The sequence below is a fragment of the Bactrocera dorsalis genome, chromosome 3 (genome assembly GCF_023373825.1).
Source record: "Bactrocera dorsalis isolate Fly_Bdor chromosome 3, ASM2337382v1, whole genome shotgun sequence".
In the NCBI taxonomy this organism is placed as follows: Eukaryota; Metazoa; Arthropoda; class Insecta; order Diptera; family Tephritidae; genus Bactrocera; species Bactrocera dorsalis.
The window spans coordinates 4,409,965-4,430,865 of NC_064305.1; the positions used below are offsets into that span (position 1 = coordinate 4,409,965).

Below are 20,901 nucleotides of genomic sequence, written 5' to 3' on the forward strand. Positions count from 1 at the left end.
ATAAGCAGACATTACATCGCTAAGGAACTTAACATTCATCATCAAACGGATCGAATTAACATCTGCGATTCTTTGCGAAATGAAATCGAACCATTTCTTAAGCGAATGGTAACAGGAGATAAAAAGTGGCTCAAATACGACAATATGTATGAAAAAAATCATGGTCAAAGTGTAGTGAAGCTCAACCAAATGGTCGCAACCCCAGGATTGACACCTCGAAGGTTATGCTGAGTGGTTGGTGGGATTGGAAAGGAATCATCCACTATGAGGTGCTCCAGCCAGATCGAATGATTGATTCTACATTTCACTGTCAACAACTGATAAAATTGAAGCCAGCAATCGAAAAAACGGGCAGAACTGGTCAACAGAAAAGGCTTCGTCTTCCATCAGGACAACACTAGACCACACACATCTTTGATGACTCGGCAAAAACTGGGAGATGCTGTGGCATCCACCACATAGCCTTGATCTTGCACCATCGGACTACCATTTGCTTCGGTCAATCCAGAACTCACTTAATGCAGCAAAGTGGGCATCAAGAGAAGCCTGTGAAAATTACTTGTCGCAGTTTTTCGCCGAGAATCCAGAAAAGTTTTACACTGATGGAATAATGTCTCTGGCGAAAAAATGGCAAAAAGTAGTGGACGAGAATGGTGCATATTTGGTTCATTAAAGTTCACTAGGAATATAAAGACATAAATATAAAAAAAAATAAGTTAAAATTTGACTAAAAATACGAAAAGACATTTTTGACTACCCAATATAATCATATTATCAAATCACCATGCTTTGCCATAAAAACTGTTATTTGATGAAACTTCTGCAACAACTACACCACTGTTCTCAAGCATGCACTAAAGTCACACTCCAACTCTACAAGCGCCAATGACACCACCAACCACAGCACGTACTTCAGCATCTTTTTGTTGTTGTTGTTTTTCAAGTTGTTCATTCTGTCAACACCGACAAACCAGCAAACCAGCTTGCCGTTGCTGCTTCTATCAATATCGTTGAAATAATAGTTTCATCACAATTTGTTGTTAGTGTTGGCGATGTTTCTGTTTTTTGTTGTTTTCGTTGTTGTTGCTTTTGCTGTTACTTCCTTGCATAACTTGTTGTGTATTTATTGAAGTTCAGCACCGATTGTCATTCCACACTTTGCTCCAACTACTAAATACTGCATTTGTTATGCCGCCTCAGTGTTGTTGTTGCTTTTGTTATAGCACTCCTTACACCATAACCATAACTGCAAACAACAATTTGCCAAGTGTCTCTGGCATATATCCGTTTCAAGGCAGCTTTCAACGTTGCGCTCATCGATACGCAAGCAACTGCAACACGAGTGGCGATGCGGCGGCGGCAAGCATAACAACCAAGAACAGTAACAACAAACAACATCAACTTCAACATTGTCGTTATATAGTGTCAACGATAATGCCAACATGCGTTGTTTGTGTGTGTGTGTGGTGTAGCGCGCTCCCTATTTGATTTTATTACAACTCTTGCAATTGTTGTTTTTGTTGTGCTCGCTGTTGCTGCGACTGTTATACGTGTTGTTATTGTTATTGCACCAGCTAACCGCCTTCAATGCAGCATGCTTTTTTAGTTGTCTTTCACACTGCACACCCATTTGTATTACACTAACACGCTAACAACAACAACAAGAAGCATAGTTCGACTTTAAAGTCTATCCTTTAGCTAACGGTACGCTCCCTTCTTACCATTTTCAGCAAATTCTCTCTTTGGGGCGCTATTGTTTCCCGGAAGTGTTTCGTTGTTTTTGTTGTTGTAGCTGTGCTCAGCTTTATTGTCTTCGCATGTGTCTGTTCGCCGTAATACGAGCGCTTAGTTGTAGTTGTAGTTGTCGCTCTCGTCGTCTATTTTACAATTTGCATTTAATATCCTTGTGCGAATAATTTACAAATGCAATAAACGTAAATGCGTTTGCGAATTTTTGCCATTGAGTGGATAAATGCTGCAAAGTGTGTGTATATATTCTTATGGAGTTATTCTTCCACTTCTCTCCTCTTCAACTCTTATGCAATCCTTTCGCTGAAAGTCTCATTTCGTTGAATTTGAGGCCCTTACTTGCTGTCGATAAACACCTCAGGCGGATTTGTGACGAAAAAGAAACGAGGGGAGTTAGTGATGCAACTATTTTATCCACGATTACATTTTATTGAAAATGGTGCCACAACGGTATAATATATCTATAATGGATCATTACAATATTATAAATATTTTCTTCTTATAATTTCAGTACGGACTCTGAAAAATTGATGTAAATGGAGTCAGCACCCGATGTCCCCAGTTTCGATTAAGAAAAATCTGAGTCCTTCGAAAATCTGTACAATAAGTGATTGACTTTCTTTTTCATACCTGAAATTCAACTTGACCACAAGCAAGTCTAATCATCTGTCATAGTCCCTCAAGGTGGCCATAACTTGTCGTCGAGCTGCATCAAGTTCATACAAAGAGATAATCGGTTTAAATCGGAGAGATCGTAGATCTGTGAAACAGAGATGATTTTGCAAAGCTGTCAATCTTTGTCTTTCAGATTTCTAGAAAGAAAGGTGATGTTATAATATCTATAGGTCTTGGTTCTAGTACCTCTTGGTCTTATCTCGCTTTATAGTACTTAAGGAGTGATTAGTGATTTGTAAAATGTTTAAAAAGATTTCTTTAGTCTTTTTTTATCTAAGAACTATCTTAAAAACCTTTATACAAATATTTAAGTGCTTCATATATATGGTTTTCTATCGATATAGAGCAATTATAACTTCTTCTGTTGAATCTATGTTTAGATTCCTTCATTATTTGGAACCTCCATATGTACACAGTCCAGAAAAACGGTACACGTCCTGAACTGCGAAGTATTCAGATTGTAAGTATTTGCTCTCTCAATTATTTCTGAGTGCATTATTTTTAATAACACCGCTTTAAGGAATTTCCTCGGGTAAAAATCAAACTTGTTTCAACAATTTTTGTTTTTAAATAAAAAATTAAGTATTTTATTAGAATTTTTTATTGTTACAAACATACATTTTTAACAAAGAAACTCTGAAATTTTTGGTAAAAAATGTTTTAATCTCGCCCATTGCGATGCCATTTCTGTTGACCCCTCGGAAAAAAGGAGAATAACTTCTTACAGTAGCATCTAAAGTGAAAAAATACGTGGTCAAACCTTTACTTCGAACTTGGACGAAGTAAAAACAGTTCAAAATTGGATTTTAGCTAGACGATTTAAAAAAAAAATGGAAATTTCGCAACATTTTTTTCAATTAATTGTAATAGGAAAAAATCCGTCATCCAAGGATTGTATCTCAAAGACCTGTGTAAAATTTCATGAAGATCGGTTGAATAGTTCTCGATAAATCGTGCCAACCGACTTCAAAAACACAGTTTCGAGTAAAACGCGCTTAAAGACGACACCCTTTAGTCACGAAGGCACAAGTTCTCAAGGCTGTATCTCCAAAACTATTACTCGGATCAACTTGAAAATTTAGGAAAATATTGTATAGGTGTTAGAGTATTTGAGGAATAAATTGATTTTTTGGAACTCGTAAACTCTTGAAACCAGTAGAATATCAATCACTCCTCGAAGCATTGATACCAAAACATTTTTGTTATGGATACTAGGTTGGCCAAACCAGTCAAGGATTATTTCTACGACCTATCAAGCCCGAACTAAGTAAAAGTCGAAAAGTCTTTCAAATAAATATTAGAAGAATATTAAGCCATGTTACAACAACAACTAGTTTTGGTCTCATTGATAAGTAGCAAATTTGTACTTGATCCGAGAAAGACATTCATTGTTCAACATTATCGGAAATCGTTTCCCTTTTTCAAATTATACGCGACAGATGGCGCTTGACAAAGCTAAGAGTATTCAAAACCTGAAATATTACTGACAATAACATATAGAGTCTCCAGCCAAAACTCTTTTCAATATTTCCAATATTTGTATTTGTTCAACATGATCAGAAAGGATAAAATTCTGCTGTCCTATGAGAACCTGACTACAATCTTGGAAATATTTACCGATCAAATAAGTAAGATGAACAAATTCCTTTTAGCAACGACACTTTGTAAAATAGTGTAAGTTTCAGACAGTATCGCCAAGCCTCCAAGCCTCTCCCTCACAACCATGGTCTACTTAAAGGCGCTCCCACTACTGGCGACACTACAAAACAGAACCATTGCGTAGCTGCGCATACACACCACACTCTAATTAGCATATGTATGCATTTGTGTGGAGACATTTATGCATCTACTAAATGCTATCTCTTAAAATCAGACTGTGTTAACGCGCACATCCTTTCAATATCCTCGACACCAGCGCCAGCGCCAGTATTTCAATTGTGTGTATTGTTTTCAAACTTTACACTCACCAATGTTGTTTGTCTTGTTTGTTGTCTCGACGAAATTTAGCGTAAGCAATAAGCTGCCTACCACTACACCCACACACACGCACATAAACTACGGTGAGGCAGGGAGGCTGCGGTGTGAGCAGAGCCAACAGACAACAAGTGAAGTGAGCATAGTTTTCGGCGCCTTGAGGCATTATTTTGTACGAAGATAGTTTGTATGTGTGCAGTTGTTGCTATGCCGTTGCATGCCTCAATGCATTTAAGTGCTTATGCCTTTAACGGTAGCCTCCTGCCATGCATCTCAACTCGCTCAACTGTAGATTCATATTTATTTGCACTTTTACAACAGTCGATTTGCATTTATTGTTTCACTTCAAGCATTCCTTTATTATCACTTCGGCATATACTGCCTCCTTGCTGTTGTTGTTGTTGTTGCCACAATTGTCAGTTTGCTGGCAAGTCGTTTGCTTGTTGTCAATTTCAAAGATACGCAGGATTCATGCTCTCGTACACACACACTTAAGCAAACGGGCAAATAAGTGTCTGTGCGACAAATCGAACTGCTGCATATAACTACTAATACATTCAAAGCGCCACGCACCAACACACCTACGCATTTTCACAACACTTCCCTTTGACTGTGCGCTGCCTTGTGCATTTTTACCGTCAACAACCATGTGACAGCCGAGCTCCTACGTCTGCTCCCTTTTGTATTTGTTCTTCCCGCACGAGTACTTTGCAGCTCTTTACTGTTATTTGCCATTTATTTGCTTCAATAATTTTTATTAACATCTCCCAATGACAGTCTGACATTTTATATTTGTTCCTCTGCACTCGGCATTCGCTTTTATATTTCAATATTTTTCTGCACATAAAATTTTAGTTGCATTTGTAATCGGTTAGGGAGAGAAAATATATTCCTTGATTAAAATTTTTCACTTAGACTACAGTGTACTGAAAGATGCTTTCTAATTTTGCTTTTATAGGGTGATTTTTTAAGAGCTTGATAACTTTTTTTTAAAAAAAAACGCATAAAATTTGCAAAATCTCATCGGTTCTTTATTTGAAACGTTAGATTGGTTCATGACATTTACTTTTTGAAGATAATTTCATTTAAATGTTGACCGCGGCTGCGTCTTAGGTGGTCCATTCGGAAAGTCCAATTTTGGGCAACTTTTTCGAGCATTTCGGCCGGAATAGCCCGAATTTCTTCAGAAATGTTGTCTTCCAAAGCTGGAATAGTTGCTGGCTTATTTCTGTAGACTTTAAACTTGACGTAGCCCCACAAAAAATAGTCTAAAGGCGTTAAATCGCATGATCTTGGTGGCCAACTTACGGGTCCATTTCTTGAGATGAATTGTTGTCCGAAGTTTTCCCTCAAAATGGCCATAGAATCGCGAGCTGTGTGGCATGTAGCGCCATCTTGTTGAAACCACATGTCAACCAAGTTCAGTTCTTCCATTTTTGGCAACAAAAAGTTTGTTAGCATCGAACGATAGCGATCGCCATTCACCGTAACGTTGCGTCCAACAGCATCTTTGAAAAAATACGGTCCAATGATTCCACCAGCGTACAAACCACACCAAACAGTGCATTTTTCGGGATGCATGGGCAGTTCTTGAACGGCTTCTGGTTGCTCTTCACCCCAAATGCGGCAATTTTGCTTATTTACGTAGCCATTCAACCAGAAATGAGCCTCATCGCTGAACAAAACACGCGGGAGAAACACATTTCGAACCGAACACTGATTTTGGTAATAAAATTCAATGATTTGCAAGCGTTGCTCGTTAGTAAGTCTATTCATGATGAAATGTCAAAGCATACTGAGCATCTTTCTCTTTGACACCATGTCTGAAATCCCACGTGATCTGTCAAACACTAATGCATGAAAATCCTAACCTCAAAAAAATCACCCGTTATATTGAAACAAAGGAGTTGAAAGCTCACCGAAAGAGTTCTCGAAGATTTTTATTTGCACTTGTTTCCAAGCCTCATTAATGTCATTCACTTTTGATAAGGGCACCGAAATTTTACACTATTTAATATGGAGGAGTCGAAAAGCTTGCTTAAGAGATCGAATTAAGATTATCGATTAAGATCTTGTAGCGGAATACGGGTGCGTGAGAGGTCGAAGGCCTTTTAGTCGGAAATGATCGGAAATTAATTCAATATCTATAGTAAAAGTAAAGAGAGTCTCTCATCTCAATCACATCGAAAATTCACTTAAGATTTGCTTTTGTCTATAAATCACCAGGCACTTGCGGAAGGCATAGTTAATAACTATCCCATAAAGCATTTGTTTTAGTGAAGAAATCAACCCGGAGGCAGCAGTAGTGACAGAACTTCAGACGTCCAAATAGTCTCTCAGTAGCTAACTCCAGGAAAAAATTGAATTTTTATAATTTTTTGAAATTCGTATCCATTTTTCATGTCTCTCTTCTGTTGCTGTTGCTTCCTTTTCATTGGTGGCGTTTTTTCGTGGCGGGCCCCAACCCAGCGTAACACCCTGACGATGAATGGTTTGCCTTCTCACTTTAGCTCGATTACAAACGGATGTTCTTTGGTTACCTAGAGGATACTTAGTCTAAGACCGGAAGTCGTGAGCTGCTTGAGACATATGTAAAATAATCGTTTCTGACCACTCCCAAGTAAATGGCGCGCGGAGAACTTTCTCACTTGCGTGAACTTCTCCACATGACTCTATCGTCCTTGTAGTGAACAAGGGAAAGACGAAATATCTCATGTCATCAAACAAACAGTCGTCGCACTCGTGGCTGTGATCCAACGTCACTGTTTACAGTCATAACTTCAAAGTTGTAGATAATTTCGTCTATCCTGGAACCAGTATTAAAAACAAAAATAATGTCAGTCTCGAAATCCAACTCAAATTAACTCTTGCCAACAGATTCTACTTTAGATTGAGTAAGTAATTGAGAAGTAAAGCCCTTTCTCGACGAACGAAGGTCAAATTCTACAAGTCACTCATCATCCCCATCCTGCTATACGATGCAGAGCCATGGACAATGACAACATATGTTGAGTCGACGTTACGAGTTTTCCAGAGAAAAGTTCTGCGAAAGATTTATGGTCCTTTGCGCATTGGCCACGGCGAATATCGCATTCGATGGAACGATCAAGTGTACGAGATATACGTTGACATTGACATAGTTTAGCGAATTAAAAGACGGCGGATACGCTGGCTAGGTCATGTCGTCCGTTTGGATGAAAGCACTTCAGCTCCGAAAGTATTCGACGCAATACCCGCCGGGGAAAACCAAGGAAGGGCCAAACCAAGGCCAAGACCTCCACTCGGTTAGAAAGAACAGGTCATATCGCGAATTGATAGAAAAACCACAACGATTACTATTTTTCCGTTTTTTTTTTTTTTAGATCTACTACTACATATGTATATAGTGACCCTAAATGTTGGCAACATTTTTCCTAATTTAACTATTTATAAATTTAGCCGAACTCCTGCTTCATTCTCCATATATTTAGCTATTTTTATTTCGATTTTAACAACTCTCCACAAGTTTTCCGTTCAAATGACGCACAGCCATGCGCGTCGCTTTTACATTTCCGCTTGTCACGAAGTTTTCAAGTTTTGTTTAGGAAATTGTTGATATTTTTTCGAAGTACCAGCAGCAAAATAACTTCATTTTAAAACAAAAATTTATTTTTTATTTGCCCATATTTGTTAAACTTCATTTTCGAATTAGATACAAAACAGCGGCGGATGCGCAACCAGACTAAAGCCATTCACCAAACTCCAACTCAGCGCTCGCAAACTCGAAACAAATGTTTGCAGTCAAGTGGAAAAGGCGCAAAAAGTTTGTTTTCGCAGCAACTAAACTAAATAACAAAATTGGACTTGGGGAAGGCATAGCTATGTGCGCTTATACATATGTAAAGAGTGCAGCAGACGTTTTTTTGCAAATGTGTGTGTGTGCACTTTTGCGCCTCGACGCTGCAAATGACTGCTCAGTGTCATATCTTTTTCCACATTTTCATTTGGGACGTGTGTATTTTTTTGAGCATAGGCGGTCGCATTTCATGTTTGTATGTATGTGTGGCTTATAGGTATGTGCATATAGTCATATATATAATAAATATATATAAATATGTCTACCAAGGGCTTTATATCATTCGCAGTGGCTGCATGTCTACGCTAACTTTATTTACATAGTACTTTGCAGCTGTTATTTGTTTAGTAAAAATTACAAAAGCAAACATATCTACGAACAAACAAGCATATTTTTATTTTCGCATGCCATAAAAAGAAGTTGCATGGGCGAAAAAAACTTTATTCTAAATTAAATGCATTTCTGCCTCTAAACCCAGTCGAATGTGTGCAGTGGAAATGACAGACACAACAGACAACAGAAATGCTGCATGGCGTATGCGCAACAGTTAAGGTTGAACACAGAGTGGCACACCGAACAAACTTGTTCTTAATTTTTCAAAGCAGAAAGATAGAGAAAAATGCATTACAACCTGTAGAGCTATACTAAATGATCAAGAATCTGGTTTCTATTTCATGTTATCTGCGTTTTGTGAACTAGTTTTTTCTACGCTTCACTCTGTGCTTAGCCTAAGACGCGCTGCCCTGTTGAAGTTTGCTTTCAGTACGTGTTCAGAACGTGCCCTTTCTCTAATAGTTTTGTACATATAGTATTTTACACATACTTTTTGCTCTAACTTTTTTTTAACTTTTAACTAAACCAATTTGTAAAGTTAATTTAGGGAAAAAGAGAAAATTTATTAGATATTCATTCAGTTTCAGTATATTCAAGCTTAAATTCTTAGTTCACCAGTCATATTTGCCAACCAGTAAGACAGTTTACTATATCTTAATGATAGACTTTTGAGCACTACAGCTATCAGTTCAACAAACTCAATAGCTCCAGTGAAAAATAGAACCATACATGTTTACCAAATTATCTTTTTCGTGCAAATTTAACTTTACTTTGATTTTAAGGGGTTAGGTGGGTTTGAAAATTTCAAAAAATCGCTTCTTGGTTTTTATCTTATTAAATTCTACAATACCTCTAAAATATTGTCCAACATTTTCAAGTTGATCCGGGTAATAGTTTCGGAGATATAGGGCTGAGATCTTGTACGCTCGAGGCTAGCTAGTGAGACACACAGGGAGATGAGGTCTCAACGGCTGAATTTTCAACATTTTTATATCAAAATCCCAGGAGACATTGTTCATATATGTGCCTATGATATGTCTTATTATATTTTCCAAAAAATAATAAAAAAAATCATAAAAATACCTTTTTTGTACGTCTAAAATCCACCTAACTCCTTAGTGTGAGACTGATCTAGAGATGTTCCCTGACTGATCGTCATTACTACGAAAATGTTTAGAGCGCCACCTCGCGTTTGTTAGTCAAAGAGCTTTACTGACCGATCGCACAATTCAATTTTACACCATACCAACATATATTCACCACTCCCCACCATAACGTATTTCTCCATAAATAACTTCGTGTTGTGTTTTTATTCACCATGTAGTCTCTTTCTGATGATCTTGAACATAAATAATACATTAACGGTGAAGGTCGTGTGTTCTTAGCAAAGATCTTGAACAAAATTTGTACCGAGTAAGGGCTCAAAATATTTCTTTTATATTTTGTAATATTTTTGGGAAAATTAAAATGTTTTTGTAATGTTAATGTAATAAAAAAAGTAAAATAAAGTTCGTACAGAACCACAAAGACTCCCCGACGGGGAATTGAACCCCGGTCTCCCGCGTGACAGGCGGGGATACTGACCACTATACTATCGAGGACCGTGAATTATGCATGTCAGATTAGCTATAAGAAAATAATGCTCGATTAGTCGCTTGAATGTGGTATTGGACTATGTTTTGCATTCTCGTTTTTCTCATTAAATGCGAAACGATTCGATACATTTTTCTTTAATTCATACCTCCTATTATTATTCCACCTTAAAACACACTGCACTTAGAAAACCGAGACACGCTTAATGAAATAGTCACATGATCTTTAACAGTTGTCATATCATGCTTGGTGAACGCACTGAAATTGTGCCATTAATTACGAAAGTCAATTAAAAATTAATGAGACAGCTGACAGGCAGGAAAATACCTGAAAAATGCGTGTATATTGTAACGGTATAGTTATACACACACACGCTCACTAGCCGTTCAACGCAAGCATATCAAGTAAATGATCCGAAAAATCGTACGACAGCCGAATAGTCCTGCCAGCAACTGTTATGCAATACAAAAACAATAGCAACAACTATTCAATAGCGCAGTGAAGCAGACAATTGACAAATATTTTCATTTCATTTTCCGAATTTTATGACAAAAAGACACATTATCAATAAAGCGATGCCGAGCAGGCGGTTAAAGCGCATGCGTGTGAGCGTACATAACTCATACACGTGTATGTGAGTGTTTGTAAGGACTAGTTATGCGAATGTATGCAAAGTTCGGTTTGCCGTGGCAGACAAAAAGTCATTGTAAAATTAATGACAAACCCTTGAAAATGTCAACGAATGATATATGGCGCACAGATAAACGATTGCAATGATGGGGTGTAGAAAGGACGAAGGGAAAACTGCAGCAAAAAATACAAATTTAAATGACGCTGCTTAATCAGCGGGCAAATGGTATAGGTAAGCGTGTAGAAAGGATACAGTCAAGCAGTTTTCAATTTATGTGCGAGCAAGTGCATACAACTGCACATATATGTATATGCATATTTCTATGTATGTTTACCGTGTGCGTTCACTTGCGTGCAATCACGTGAGCAGTTAAAAGCTGATTTGACAACAGTCAACAAGACTGGCCGCTAGCGCAACGAAAATCAGGCTGCAGTAATGCATAATACACCCCATTCAAAGACAACCGCGCGCTCTCAGCACCCCTGCTACATGCCACACGCGCAAGTCAAATGAACTGCAGCGCTGCAAACACGCCTAAAAGTTTACTATACATACTTTTTTCATACTCCCTCACAGCTTGTACTTGTGTTTGTGTGGCTGTTGTTGTTGCAGTTGTAGCTGCATTTCGTTGCGCAGTTGTCAGCTGCAATAAAATAAACAACTGCAAGCAGCAGCAAACAACTAACTTTTCATTGTTGCTGACAGTGCAATAAATATTGGCCGGCCAACTAGCTGCCGCCACGGTGCACCAGCACACTTCTTGCAGCACTCTTTATTGTTATTGTTGCTGTTGTGCTAACTGCAACACCACCTTGCATGCAAGCAGCCATCCGTCCATTCGGAGGCAGCCATTCATTTGCTCGTCGCCAAAGTTTTGTCCACTCACATAAAGAAAATATATGAACTCAGTGAAAAGTCAGTAAAGTTCCTCAGCAGTCAGCACCCACTTCCCCTTTGGCGTCGGCTCTTAGCTAAACTGCTTTGCGTGTAGGTGTGTGTGTGTTTGTTTACTTTTGATTGTAAACATAATTTAGTTGGCTTTGTCACGCAAAAGAAATTCCAAATAACTCACCGAATAAAGCAGCAGCTGAGTGGCTTTTGTTGCAAGATAAATATATTCGTTAGACCATTGGTGTGGATGTGTGTGTATATGTGTACTTAAATTTCTTAGAAACAATGCAGTTTTGTGTATTTATGTCGTACACTTTAGGTGGGCGCGTGAGTATGTAAGTGTGGGTGTATGAGTGCGTGTTGGTAGCCCCAGTGAAGGCGTTCATTGGCTACTGAGTAAGTCGGTTTTCATATGAATAATACAATGTATTTAGTTATCGAAGATTATAACTTGTGTAAACTCATATAAGTAAACAATCGGAATTGTACTGTCATGTCATAAATAATTTATTTAATAATTATTGACAAAGTTTACTCACCAGCAGGATGTCTTCTGCAAGGCAAATATGAATTTATAGTTTCGAACATTTTTTTTAAGAAATACAGTTAGCAACTTCACAAGCAGACGTAGATTTCCGGTTCAGAGCATAAAGCGAAGAGTTAAGAAGCTGAAAAAACGGATGGAGGACACGAAGACCGCTGTGTGCAGAATACAGATTTTTTTTTAATATATACCCTAGTTTCGATTCAAGAAACTCCAGTAAATAAAACCGTGAGCTAGTTAGCATAAAGATATCCAAGCCTAATCACTACCAATACAACTGGTTTACCTGTAACTGTAACTGAAGCTGACTTCGGAGCTGGTGGCAAGAACAAATCAAGATTATCATATTACTCATAACACTTTAACTGGTAAATATATCATCACAAGGTTTTCAATAGAACTGTATTTTTCTTCTTTATTGGCGTAGACACCACTTACACGGTTATAGCCGAGTTTTCAACAGCGTGCCAGTCGTTCTTTTCGCTGCTTGGCGCCGATTTCCAAGCGAAGCCAGATCTTCTCCACCTGGTCTTTCCAACGGAGTGGACGTCTTCCTCTTCTTCCACTTCCCCCGACGGGTACTGCGTCGAATAGTTTCAGAGCTAGAGTATTTTCGTCTATTCGGACGACATGACTTAGCCAGCGTAGCCGCTGTATTTTAATTCGCTGAACTATGTCAATGACGTCGTATATCTCATACAGCTCATCGTTCCATCGAATGCGATATTCGCCGTGGCCAATGCGCAAAGGACCATAAATCTTCCGCAGAACCTTTCTCTCGTAAACTCGTAACGTCGACTTATCAAATGTTGTCATCAACCATGCCTCTGCACCATATAGCAGGACGCGAATAATGAGTGACTTACAGAGTTTGGTTTTTGTTCGTCGAGAGAGTTTAGGTTAGGTTAGGTAAATAAGTTGGGTGTATCGTGAAGCCACGAGTGATCGCACTTGAACTGCTAGGGATTCTTTTCCATTGTGATTCCCGAAACTCCTAGGTATGGAACAAAAAGATTGAAACATCTCGGTAATCTTACCTTCGGCACACCAGAAGACATAGTCGTCTCAACAAATTTATGACAGGCTAAAAGCGCTTTGTCGAACTGTAACCTAAGCTAACTTAACTTTACTCGATGCATTGCTAGTGAGGTCATACACTCCTTGCCTAGCTTTGAACTCACTGTCAGCGAGCTCAATGCCAGTATAGCAACACTGCTATCATAGTTTTCAACAAAGGCATGTCTTCAGTGTAACTGTGTAAAACCAAACAGAGTCTCAACAAAGCAAAATAATTTTAAGCCCACAGATGTTTTTAACCAGTATTAATCACATAAAATTAGGGACTGAAGAAAAGTTACAGATCTTCATAGGAATTACCCAAGTAGTAATTGTTCGTTCTACTCCTTTTGTGCTTGCAAAATTATATCTACATATTATAGTACTCGTAAATCGGCATTTCAAAGCCAACAAACAGCGGATATTGCTTATTCTATTTACTTTCTTTCAACAAAAAGTCAAAGACATAATCTTGAGTACCAAAAAGCTGTACAGATATATTCCTATTATATATTCGCGGTATGAGTATTCTCAAAAGCATTCGAAAAGGCATTAAATAAATTATTTATTAAATAATTCTTATCGCCCACTCTTGCACAACCACTCACTCTCACCATTTTTCGAATACTCGCTAGTAAATAAAAGCACTCGCCTATTTTGACAGCAAAAGTTTTCATTGCCAAAACCGTTGATGATCGGTTTCCCGACAGGAAATGAAATAAAACCTCAAATGTGGTGAATGCCCACCCAAACAAGGACCCGAATTGATACAGCGAAATAAAATTGGAAATTGAAATGAAAATGAAAACGACAAAGCCGAATTGGAAATTCGAATGCGCTGAGCAAATCTGCCAAGCGAGCGACAATACACGCACGCTGAGAGACAGACAGGCAGGCATGGCAGACGGCATACAAGAAAAAGGACTAAAAGCCGCTGAGTGGAGCTTGAAGCATGGCGCATGGTTTGGGGGTACGAAAAATTTGCATGGTTCGTTTAGCAAAGTGGATGTTAAGTGTAATGCGATTTTTATGTAAATTTCACAGTGGAAAATGTATTGTGCACACAAGCAGGGAGGCGGGCGGACACGCAGGCAGACAGACAGGCGTATCGACAGCTGAGCAGCTGCATGAAGTAGAATGGTTGGCTCTGCGGACAGACAGTGACTAGTTTGGCAGCTGCATTGGTGCTATGGCAACAATCCAATATATATTGGCGACTCATTTCATGTTATTGACAATATTCGAGTGTATCGTTGAGCAATGGCAGTGGCGGGCGCTGTGTCGGTGGCTGTGGTTGCCACACTCATGGTCATGGTCACGGTCAACCAGGCCACACAGCAAATACGCCCGACCGCAGCGGCTGCAGCCAACGCTCAGCTTTGCAAATATATCAAATGCTGGGATAATTCAAAATCATCGAACAAATCGGCAGTCAATGCACGCAAGCCTTTACACTTTTTATGCGATTTCCCCCAAAATCGAAGAGGAATGAGTTTTACTTGCCAAAAAATCGCCCTGCGTTAGTAAAATGTTTGAACGAATTTGTGGCGCTTGTGTGTCCACAGCAAGTTCAGCTCAACATTGCTATTATCAGCAGCAGCAGCAGCTTTAACATCATAATCACCTTCGGCGGCTGTCGGCGTTGTTAACCCCTTTCGCTCGCGCCACACGGACTATTGGCTGCCGTCTTGTCTGCTGCTGGCTGGCCGCCACGCCATGCCTGTCTGACCCATTGTCTGCCCTTGGCAGTATTGAAAATCTGAATTAAGCTGCAACACCAAAAGCCGTCATTTATCGGGTGCATGCCTCCTCTACCGCGACACACTTGAAAGCTTGCTGTTCGGCCTTTTTTCGCTTGGCCAATATTTCATGAGTGCATGGGCGTATTTTAACTTTGATTGCCCGTGTGGCCGGCACAGCCCACAATCTCTACCCAGCGCATGCCGCCGTTCGAGCGCACATCCACTAGCACCTTTGTCGTTCCCATGTAAATATGAATATTTGCACAAAATTCACTTAAAATTCGAGTGCCAACGATTGACTAAACCGCGTATTTCACCGCCTTTTCTACAATTGTGTGTATTTTTATGATTATTTGTTAGTGTTGTTGTCTTTTTTTTCCAAATACTGTTCGTTTACTGTTCATCAACCTGCGCCCGATGGCCGGCAACCTCTCCTCTCTCTGTCGTCCTTTTTGTTGACTACCGCAGACTTCGTCACCCACTCGCTTCGCCCACTCGCCACTCAATTTTGCAAGTGTTGACCACTCAAGTGTTTGGAAAAGCAATGAAATGTAATGAAAATCAAATTGAAAATGCTCATATTTGTATTTTGTAATTAACGAAATGAAGTGCTTCGCTGCTATGTATTTACCGCGAGTGTATTTGGCGATATTTGTTCTTTTATTGAACAAAATCATTGCAGAACTAGAAATGTGGGAAAAACAAAATTAATATCTAAAATATTTAAAAGGTGAATTTCAAATTTAATAATCAATCAAAATTTAATAATCAGTGAGTTGAAGGGCTCTGAGGCATACTATTGGAGCCTATTTAATATATTAGTCTAACTCGTTCGCATGAAACAGATTCAAGGTCTACGTTCAAGACTATATATATGTACTATGTATATTATTATTTATTTATTTATTTTTTAGTCCTTCAAAAAATATTCAAATCAGCTCAGCATACACTTTGTCTCCACACCTATAAAAATTTACATGCGAAGCACATGCAATAGCAAGGCATCGACATTTGAACGAAAATTACATATAAAGTGCAATTCTCAACGTTTTTAAAAATATGCACTGTTATACACATATGTATATGTATAGTACTTAGAAAGGTGACCTCCAATTTCATATAAGTAAACTAAAAAAATTCAGTTAAGGGAAAACTTTTCTGTTTTTATTTCATTCGTAAAAAAAAATAATTTAAGTAACAGAAAATTAATAAAAATTAAAACCAAAAAAAACCAACCTTCGTTGTTAACTCCCCGACGGGGAATTGAACCCCGGTCTCCCGCGTGACAGGCGGGGATACTGACCACTATACTATCGAGGATGTTGTAAATTTTGTGCCAAAAGGCTAATATAACACAACTCAAACTTTTCTGTCTTGAATCAAATACAAATATACAACAACATCAAAATTAAAGCAAGAACAAATAATTGTTGAGAGAAATATTCAGCGTATGCACACTCAAATCAAAGTCGAGAACTTTCTTTCAGAAGAATTGCAGACATGATATTTTCACTTTCTTCTCATGCAGCAATTTTTATTTACTTTCCAAAGTCTCTAACAAAGATCATCTCTACTTCGTCAAATGGAAACAGATAAAAAATCAAGCAGATTGTCAAAAACCATGCGCATAGTGTGCACACCATTAAATAATGAATGCACATTAGTATAGCAAACAATAACAAAAAAACAATGCTTGACAACAGCTGCGAACTTTTAGCAGAAACACAATGAAATCAAATAAGTTATTTATAGCTAATCGAGCTGTGAAGGTCGCGACATTTACTTGGTAGAGTTAGAGATGTGTAAACTGATGACGTATCGGGATTAGGGACATACATATAAATATATAATATATTAATGATGTTCTTAAATTTGCACACAACATCATTCATAGCTGGATATATTTCGAGATGGATATTATCTCGATTTTCAAAATTTACAAAATAAGTACATATGTATATACCATCTTTCAGAATTTATAGGATTTTCGATATTTAAAAAATTTTTGAAATTAACACAATTTCCGGGATTTATAAATTCTGTAGCTAACTTTGGGAATTTGGATATTACTTCAAATTTCTACATAAAATGGATAAAACATTTCCCAGCTTTTCAGCATTATTCATTTTTCGGGATTGATATATACATATTATGTAAAAATACAGTAAAAATTGTTACAGATTGCTTTGAATTGCAAGGAAGATCTACAAAATAACTTGTCATCTACAAATACTATAAAGAAGCGTAGAAAATCGGGATCAGGCTTGATCACTACGAGACATACTCATCACTATCACAGACAAACATGTATTTCTTGTACCCCTTGCTTTATTAACCACACTATTTTGAGGTTAAGTGCATATTTTATAAAGTGAACATGTGGTAGGCAAGAACAAAAACAACAACGCCATCAAAAATATTGTTTTATGATCGTATTGATTTTACCACGGCAATATTTTGACAACAACACAATAGAAACGGCGACTTTTCACCAAACCAACCCTTGTTTCACTAAAATATTTATAGCGCGATCCAAACCAAATGCGGTTAAGGGTTAAAAAATTAAAGCTAAACAAATAAACCGTAAAAAAAATGTCAGCATTAAATTAGCAGACGCGCGGGGAAATGAATTACACAAAATACCGCAGGTTAGTGCTAATTTATTTCCATTTGTAAGCGTGGCGAGCTGCTTGGTAATCGTGGCACTGTCTCTTCGTTGTCTGCCACCGACATCGGTGTTTACTACATTTTTGTACGCACCATCGTTAACTAATATCTAGAGAGCATCCTTTCTCAATTTTTTTATTTATGTAGTTTTGGGACCTGCCGTTGACGCAAAAGCAAAACAATACCAAAAAAAAAGATAAAAGTAAACTCATGCGAATGCAACACTGAAATTTATGTGTCTGGCTGAGGACCATCTCGCTGCACTGAGCGTATCCTGCATAAGCGCCCACCCAAGCACCGAAACAACTAACCGAGCAAACCACCAACCCCTTGGGCGTATTTTAATATTATAAACACCAAGGATGTGCACGAATAAAAGAATAAACCACAAAAAAGTAGACGAAAGCAAATAAACGAAGGATTTACCAAACGTACGCAATATGAATAAATATATTTGCACGCGAGTGTGTAAAAAAAAGCAAACAAATGATAGTAAGTGGCAGAGTAACACTTTCCACCCAACCGACGATACATTTTTTTTTTTTTTTTTGTTCATTTGCTAATACACCGTCGTGTGTTCGTTTTATCTGGCATCCCGTTGGGAGTTGCATTTGTTGTTGGAGAAATGGCGCACCATAAAGCGTTAAATGCACCCACTAATGAGAATTAATGGCGATTAGAGACCGGCAAATGAGCAGGCGGGCAGGCGATTGGTTGATAAATGCCCGAAAAGGAGCAAGATTTGATACGATTATGCAAGGCGGGAAGCAAAAGTGTTTGGCGGATACATTTATTTTTGTTTTACTTATTAAGAAAACAGTTTAATATATGTATGTGGTTAAGCTTACCTTGCTTGAAACTATTACTTCAGCAGGTTGAACTAATTAAACTGGATAACTGCACTAAGTGTTCTAGAACTACTGAGACAAAATTTTTACCGAAGAAATGCAAACATATATTATAAAGATTTATAGGTTAAAATTCCAATTTTAACATTATTTGACGAATGTGAATATCTTTTATTTAGATCAAACGCAACGAAAATTTTGTAGAATTGACGAAAGAACGGAGTTCCGGAAAAAATTTAAAAGTAGTCTGAAAGATATATGTACATACATACATATATACTGAAGAGTGGGTTTCGATAATGTGATGATTTATTAGCTTACGAGCCACTGTTTTTAGTCTCTCTTATCAGAAGATATTCCTTTCGAGAAGAAGTTTCGACTTTCCCGATTATGGACATGCGTCCTTTCACCTAAGTTTGGCCACTGTTTTTGTCTCTCATGTAATAAATTATTCCTAAGGATAATCTTAGAAGCTTCAGATATCCTGGATGGTTTCATGCTATCGAAGTTGGGTGTTTAAAGGGTTCAGTCCCTCCCCGCTTTGGAGTTGCTGTCTTACACTTCAACTCTATAATACTTTCTGGATGAGACGTATATTTATATTGTTTCTCAACAAAATGACTCAAAGCTGTCTTCAACCTATCAAAACTTGCACAAAATCGAAACGAACAAACTAGTCTTATACAATAAATAAGGAAAAATTAAATAAAGTCAGTATAAAAAACGGTTAGATCTTGAAACATAATCTGACAAAAAATTACAGCTCAAATGTAATGTAGGAAGCTGAAACAAATCAGAGAGGACTATTATAAGGCATGCTATATGTATCATATATTAATTTATATTTATCGTAGAACAACCACTTCCACTTAGACCACGATACACTCCAGTAGCTTCGTGCGACACGCGCCAAAACAAATGAATCTCAAAAATTCATTTAATATTCATTGAATATGGTGCAACTCCTCAGAATTTTTCATCCCCAAATTAATCTAGATTACGGCTAGAACCATTTGATATATGAAGGTAACGGCATATCCAATATTTATGCACCCCACAAAGTAGGCTATAAATAATAATGCTGGTAATTGCATGTACTTGAAAGTAATTTGACGTGTGCATAACTAAAACTGTGTCCATTGGGAATCAATAAAATGCAATCAACGAAAAAGGCAGCATGCAGTTGTAAATATATACATACATACACCCGTGTATGGGAGTGAAAGCAGTGATACTAGAATTGAAGTCGAATTGTTAGTTTGGCTTGTTAAATATTAGAACAGCTTACTAGACAGCAATAAACTTTAATCAACCAAATTAAACATTTTATTTTGCTATTTAAAGAGTTGAAAATAACGTAATAAAATTTCATAAAAAACATTTCTGCTCTTTTAACATCACACTGCGCACATTCAAGTTTATTTCCAGCATTCAAGTATTTTAAAATATTATGACGTTTGCACAAACATTAAATTTTTTAACAGAAATATGCTTCCTCGTATAATATTTATGCACTGCCGACACAAATACATTCACAAATGTGCTTGCAAGCGCTTGCATGCTGCATTATGCCACAGTCTATATGGCAGTTTGCATGCTACAGCAGACGAGTCTATCCGTTGCGACAGTGATGACGGTACAAATGCGTTTACACACAACTTACACATATGCGCATGTGTGTGTGTGTTTACATAAAATATACCTTTACATGATTTTCAAGTGTATTCCGACACTGAAACCGGCAAACTTGACAGTGAAAATGGCAAATGTGGCAGGAACATTTGCCACATGGCAATGCGTATATGTCTCATTTGTGTCTGCTTGTCTTGTTGGCGGACAGGCCAGATGCCATGAGTGAAGCAACAGAATTATGATATTAAAATAAATAGAAATATGCAAGCTTTCGTGGAAATTAAATTGTTTAAAAGTTTAAGTGGAGAGTTTTGTGTGGAAAAATGAGTTAAAATTTTAGGGTGCATAATTATACACTGAACAGGTTATATGAAGACTGCCTCGAAGCTGCTAAGAAGCTGCTAGTTTGTCAGAACCGTTGATATCAGACCATAGAACGATCCGAATCAAGTACTTGTATGGGAATCTTTTTCATTTGATGAGTTATCCTAACAAAATTTGGTGTGGCTAGTTGTACAAAGCATTGATACAATTTCCGAAGAAATTCTTTAGATTGGACAACTATAACACATAGCTGCCATACGAACTGAACGCTCGAAATGAAGTTTTTGTAGGGAAAACTTTTTTATTTGTTAAAGTATCACCATGAAATTTAGCACAGATTATTAACTAAGACATTGAAATAATATATGAAGAAATTATTCAGATCAGATCTTGCATAAAAAGATTTT

General features: G+C 37.7%; 2 non-coding genes across 2 annotated transcripts; both read right to left on the reverse strand.

Annotated features, from left to right (window-relative positions):
- Positions 1-10,095: 10,095 nt before the first annotated feature.
- On the reverse strand, positions 10,096-10,167 carry Trnad-guc (transfer RNA aspartic acid (anticodon GUC)). Its single transcript has one exon. It is a non-coding gene; the product is annotated as a tRNA-Asp (tRNA).
- Positions 10,168-16,271: 6,104 nt separating this feature from the next.
- Positions 16,272-16,343, reverse strand: Trnad-guc (transfer RNA aspartic acid (anticodon GUC)). The gene has a single exon. It is a non-coding gene; the product is annotated as a tRNA-Asp (tRNA).
- Between the last annotated feature and the right edge of the window lie 4,558 nt (positions 16,344-20,901).